Source organism: Mus caroli, chromosome 10 (genome assembly GCF_900094665.2).
Source record: "Mus caroli chromosome 10, CAROLI_EIJ_v1.1, whole genome shotgun sequence".
NCBI classification, from domain to species: domain Eukaryota; kingdom Metazoa; phylum Chordata; class Mammalia; order Rodentia; family Muridae; genus Mus; species Mus caroli.
Window position 1 is genome coordinate 100,749,220 of NC_034579.1, and position 6,707 is coordinate 100,755,926.

The window sequence follows — 6,707 nt, forward strand, 5'->3', positions numbered from 1 at the left end:
GTTGAGGGGCATCTGGGTTCTTTCCAGCTTCTGGCTATTATAAATAAGGCTGCTATGAACATAGTGGAGCATGTGTCCTTCTTACCGGTTGGAGCATCTTCTGGATATATGCCCAGGAGAGGTATTGCTGGATCCTCTGGTAGTATTATGTCCAATTTTCTGAGGAACCGCCAAACTGACTTTTTTTTAAAAAAATTATGTGTGTGCACACTCTCTTCAGCCATCACTCTTCCACACTGGCAAAATGCATCTACAAAATAATACTTCTATCTGAGACATTTATATTCTAGTGTGTGGAAACTGGCAAAAAATAATGCATAAAATAAAGAGTACATTATATAGTACTTTATGCACGAGTCCTAAAGAAAAAAGGTGAGACAGAATAACGGAGTTCATCTTATTAAGTAGAGATTTGAAGACAAGGGTTCATGGAAAAAAGAAATAGAGTTTTTAAGCAAAGTGTGTAGGGAGGTAAGAAAGCCAGGCACACGCACGGTTCTGGAAGAGGACCATTAGAACTAAAGAAATACGCGTGCAAAGGCTTAAAGTTGAAGGTTACCTAAGGCAGTGGCTCTTAACCTGGGATCGTGGCCCCTTTGGGAGATCAAAAATGACCTCCTTTTATGAAGAGGGTCACACTTTAGATACATGGCATATCAGATATTTATAGTTCATAACAACAGCCAAATTACAGGTATGAAGTAGAACAAAAGTAATTTTATGGTGGGGGTCTCACATCATGAGGAACAGCATTAAAGGGTCACAGCATAGGGAGGTTGGGAACCTTAGTTTCGCATTTATTAAAAAGGAAGTTCCAACTTTACATTATTTCTCTGATTTTCAAAGTTATGAAACATTTAGAAAGAGATAAGAAATCAGGGGGTTATGTATCATTCAGGAAGAGTATCATTGGAGAGTCTTCTTTGTGTTTTATCATAAAAAATGAAGAGGGTAGTTCAACCTATTCCCTTATCCAGTTTATCCGAATAGTCTGTCTTGTGAGTTTTGTGACCACAAAATTCTCATAAAATTGTTAATATCTTTTTTATAGTTCTGTTGCCTCCTTTCATATTCTTCTGAGCTTTCTCTCATTCTCAAACAAAACAATAAATCATCAGCTCCTGTGTATAAGAGCTGTTATATGATTTTTAAATTGTTCATTGTTTTTCTTTAAGTAACCTTCAAAGAATTGATTGTGTTTCTAATAATCACTTAGTTTCACAAAAATGATACTGCATCTATATTGATGTTAGTTCGTTGCTTTAGACATATAAACAACAGAGTTGCCAGGTATGGAGGTATACACGCAGGTAGGATTTGCTGAAGTAGGCAGATGCAGGAGGATCATGAGTTTGAGGACAGCCTAGGCTACACAATTAAACTTCTCAAGAAACTGTGGTTCAAAGCAGGATGCCTAATCTGCATCCTCTTCACATCACAACGTCACCTTTATACATACCCAATGTTTAAAGAATATCAGCGTAAACCAATTACAAAATGTATCCAACAAAATTCCTGAAATGAAATAACTTCAGATCTTTATTTTTATGAAGGTGACTTTTGAAAACATATGTAAACATTTACTTTAAAGTAAGGCTTATCAGAAATAACACTGAATCTCACATACACAGAGATCGAGGAAGATCCCTGAAATAACTGGGTCACAGAGTTTGCACGGAATTTTAGGACAAGGAGTTGAATCTTTCTAAGGTCTCAAAAACTCCATGACACTTTACAGTAAAGTTTTAGTGAATAAAATGTACTTCCCGAGGCATTTTATGTTCTTTGCTTAGCTGGCCTAGATGCTGACCCTGCGTGTTCCCACACCAGTGTCTTATGAAGCCTTCCCCACTTCCCTCCCTGACTACTTGATACCCTTTTCTGTTTAGAGCACCCTTCTCCCTTTCTGTCTCCACCTCGTGGCTGGCTATCTCCTTCTCTTTCGTTGTAATCCTGCATGACATGCATGCCCATCTTCAAGGATACCCCTGGCCCCTGCCACTGGGTTAGTTGCTGTTTCTCTGTGCTCCCAAGTATCCAGGGTGAAACCCACGTGACAGAGTTTCTCACGCTGCATTAGCACTACGTGGAGTTGCTCTGTGTCGCTGAAGTTCCGTCTCGGGAGCCTATCACAGTTCCTGATGCTGTAAAACAACTCACTGTGTGAATGATAAATGATACAAGGTGTTCCCCACCCCCAAAACCTTAAGAACGTAAAGCAGCAATGGATTCCTAATTCTTGGACACAACTCCTGTTTATCAGATTACAGCCAATACACACAGCAGAGGGCCCAGAAATTCAGCACACAGACCGGTCCTCACGTGTTTCTCTTTGTTCTATGTTAATCAAACTATTACACGCCTGGGAATATTGCCTTCCAGTGCACCTGCCAACTGAAGAGAAAGCACCTTCCAAAAACATGTAAGGTTTATAACCAGCCTTTTGCCAATCGAAGGGCGTTTTATCAAAATCCTAAGAAGATAAAATATACACTATCTAGTACCCAGCTAGGCAAATATTTTCCTTTGTGAAACTTGGCTTTTGTTTTTGAAAAACATTAACCAGAGTTGCGGTTATTTACAAAGAACATCAAATATTCCCAGGGAATATAGGATGTGCACTATGATATGCACAGAAAGGGTTTTGATCCCTCCTAGCTCAGCTTTAGAGTGGATATATGTTATATGGTGAAATTCTGTTATTAATAAGGTTATCTACATAGAGTGTATTCAGTATGGATGCATACTACTGTTAGGATACGTGCTTTTCCTGAAAACTAATGTTTTACATTCTATGAATACAGTGTTATATTAAAGTGTATAAAGATAAAGATTAATTACATGATAGATTCACAATTGTGATCTACACAAGATTCAAAACATCCCAGGTGATGTACTGGAAGTGAATTATCCGAAACGCCTATGGTGAGACTGCCCCCTAGAGGTCAACTCACCACATTGAGTGAGAAATTAAACAGAACTGATTTAAAATGTGCCAACGTATTCTTCAGATCTAATGTTACTCCAGGGACCTGAATGAAGTCATGTTTATATCGTCACCCACCTATGCTCTTCCACCCGTGCTCACCTGTGACAACCACAACCACAACAGGTTTCTCTGAATAACTTAGTTTCTCTGTTACACGGGGGTGATCCTCTGACGGAAAACAGGGTGTTAGAAAAGGAAGAGGAGAGCTGACTGGCTTTGGTGACTGTGCTAGGGGTCGCGTTTTTCAGCAAACCGCTGGCCAGATGAGAGTTTGTGAGACACTCCACACTTTTAGAAAACTGAAGAAAATGCCACACACGAGCCTCACTTCACTGATGCTAAACAAAACCTTCAGCTCTTTCAATGTCTTTTCATAAAACTAGCATCAGAACTTTAGGTGTATGGAGTAGAAAGAGTGAGAGAGAACAAATGTCCACATTGGGTTATATTACTACATTTGTAGAAAAGGAGACAAATGCAGAAAGTGGAATAAGGTTGAGGGGAGGAACATTATATACTCAGCTCGACAATGCTGACGCATCTGTGGGAAAGACCAACCATTTATTAGGAATATAATGAGCACTTCTGAAGCTGACAGGAGAAAACTGCGTTAGGAATGATTTGAGTTAGATAAATGATCTCGCGCATATCAGTCCTGGACTGATCAAGGGAAGACGACAATTAAAACACTATTGACCCAAGAATCTGATGCCTACCGAAGTGGCTGACAAAAACAGTCTACAGAAATATAAGCTATGCCTAGTATATGAAATAATAAAGAAACATTTGTTGAACTAATGAAGTCAGGGATAACAGACAAATGAATGAACATAGACAAAAGTTTCATTTAACACATAAGCTCTTTACTGACATACACATCGTTAAGAGCTGTCCAGGTTATTACTTGATTCTTTGACCTAAGATATGAAGATACAGATATCCTTTCCTCTTAGGTTTTAAAATAATGTCTGCAAGGTTTGAAAAACTTGAGACAGTTACAATATGACTGCGATATCTTTCCACACATACTGACACTGGTAATTTTACAATGGTTACTTTTCCTTGTGAACATGAACCTACCAAATTGTGTCATGTCAGAGATCAATACATCAATATGATGTCATGTAGCTCTCCTTACTAAACTATGTAATTTTAACGATGCAACCCTTAACTTTCTGTTTATTATACTCTTAACATCTCCCAAACCAATAAAAATGTTAATGCTTTTATTAATCAAGTAGGGAATGAATTGTAACCAATTAGAACTGTTTTAAAGTAGCTTCTGGAATTACGTGTGCAGAATTAGTGTGCAATTATAACTCCATTAGAGCAAGACCCAGATGTTTTCCTTTCTAACGAAGACCCAACTTTAGATTTACTTTTCTTACGTTATTTTTTAAATAAAAGACAATCATGTAAATAATTATATTCTTGTTCTTCTGGTTTCAAAAAATGTTCTCCTTCTAGAAAAAAAGGTAGGAATAACTGCTTAATTTTAATTTTTATTTTTATTTCTGTGTGATGTGTAGTAAGAAAGAGTAGAGACAGCATCCAGTTTGGAGATGTGTGCATCAGCTCATGCTAGTATTTACTTCAGTGTTGCCTCAACCCTACATCTCAGGAGTTCTTGAAAACATTCTTGTTTATTGTTTATGGTAAGTAGATGGATGAGAGGGAAAAGTCACTTTACATTACTAAAAATAACTCACAGGATACCATGAAAATATGCCAGTTAGTTATTCTTTATTCTTTTAGAAAGTAGAGGAGTATAGCTGGTTAGTTACTGGTTTTGTTCAATTTGCTTTTGATTGATGCATAAAGACACAAGGGTTATACCTATCTATGATATATTCTTCATGTCATTACATGTGTCCATTGCATAAGGTTAAACATGTCTGCCTCAAACATTTGTTGCTTCTCATGGGTGAAAAACTTTAAAGTCCTGTGTCAAGTCTTTTTGAGAATGCAGTGTAGAAACACTGTGGAGTGTAGAAACACTTTCCTATAAGGAAGACACGACTTGATTGCAACTTGGCACCCATCAGTAAATCTTTCCCCATCTCTCCCTCTTCTCTGCTCTCCTCACCTTCTGCAAAGCAATCTTTGAATTCCAATACCTATGAAAGCAACCACAGATGAGCCACATAATGTGACATTTGGATGCAGAATGGCTGACATTGAGTCATTTTCAGTCTTCAGTTTATTTCAATAAACTAAAGAATTCAACATGACATAGTGTCTTAAATTACAAAAAAAAAAAAAAAAAAGATTTCATTTTCAAGAGACTGACATTCAGTCAGCCCTCTAGATCCCTGGGTTCCATATTTGTGGACCCAATAAGTCTCAGATCAAAAGTATTTGGGAAAAGTTGTTTTGTTCCTTAGGCAATGCAGTACTGCGTAACATTTATACTGTATTAGATATTCTAAATATCTAGACCTGATTTAAAGTATATAACAGTATACATACAGGGTATATGCAAATTCCACGTTATTTTTTATATTAGGAACTTGAGCATCAAAGACGTGAGAAGCAACCACAGTATTGTTGGGTTGAGTCTCCACAGACACAAACCCCTGTTTATCACAGTCCAACAACCAACCTTGAAATGCTTCATCTGCTATGCCCTTTACCAAATTGTGATCTCTTCCCTGCTTAGGAATCCCATACGTGTAAGGAGTGGAGACATGTGCCATTTACATGCTCACATAGGTGTGATACCTAAGATGGGAAACCATTCTTATGAATTGTCCCTGATATTACTATTCCCCTTTAATGCATCCCCTGTTTTCCCAAATGACAGACTCAAGTCAATTGCATCTTGACTGTTAGTTAATTACTGTCACAGAGACACACTACAAAATGTCTCATCCTTGATAACAAAGTATCACCAGTGCAGTATGATAATTGATTCTCTACCTGGAAAGTCAAGTATGCTTAGTTTAATCAAACACGCATATATTTAGCTTTGAAACTAAAGTATTTGACATCTTTAACTTGTGTGTGCGTGCATAAGAGTGTGTGTGTGTGTGTGTGTGTGTGTGAGTGTCAGAGAGAGAGAGAGAGAGAGAGAGAGAGAGAGAGAGAGAGAGAGTTAGTTCAATATTCTTTCTTTTCCATTTAGATAGATTGCTCATCCAGGAGAATGTGGAGAAATTAATAAGTACCTGATACATAATGCTCTCTATCTAATAAAATTGGAAGCTTCAGTACTTTCCAACAAATAGGAAAATAATTTGCTTCTAGAAATCATTTTAATTGAATAAGAAGAAAGTGTTAGAAATAAAATGAATTACCAGGCAATTACACAAAATTACATCTCATTGTGCAAAACTATTTAACCTCACTAGATGAACGATGAGAACACCTACATACTGCTCCTGCATTGGAGGTAATCCCTCACATTTTAAAATGACACCATCATTATGAAAAATATTTCAAATGCTATTGATAAAATTGAAATTTAAGTAGAAAAAACATGTAAGGGTAATTTCAACTCAATTTATTCTAAAACTATTTTCATCCAAGAGCTTGTGTGGCAAACGATCTTTCATGTTAGACTCTCTTTTTAAAAAAATGTCCACCTGAGCTATCAGCTGTAGAATAAGACCCTGTGTCAAAGTCGAAAAAAAGAAAGAAAGAAAGAAAGAAAGAAAGAAAGAAAGAAAGAAAGAAAGAAAGAAAGAAAGAGGAAGGAAAGAAGGGAGGAAGGAAGGAA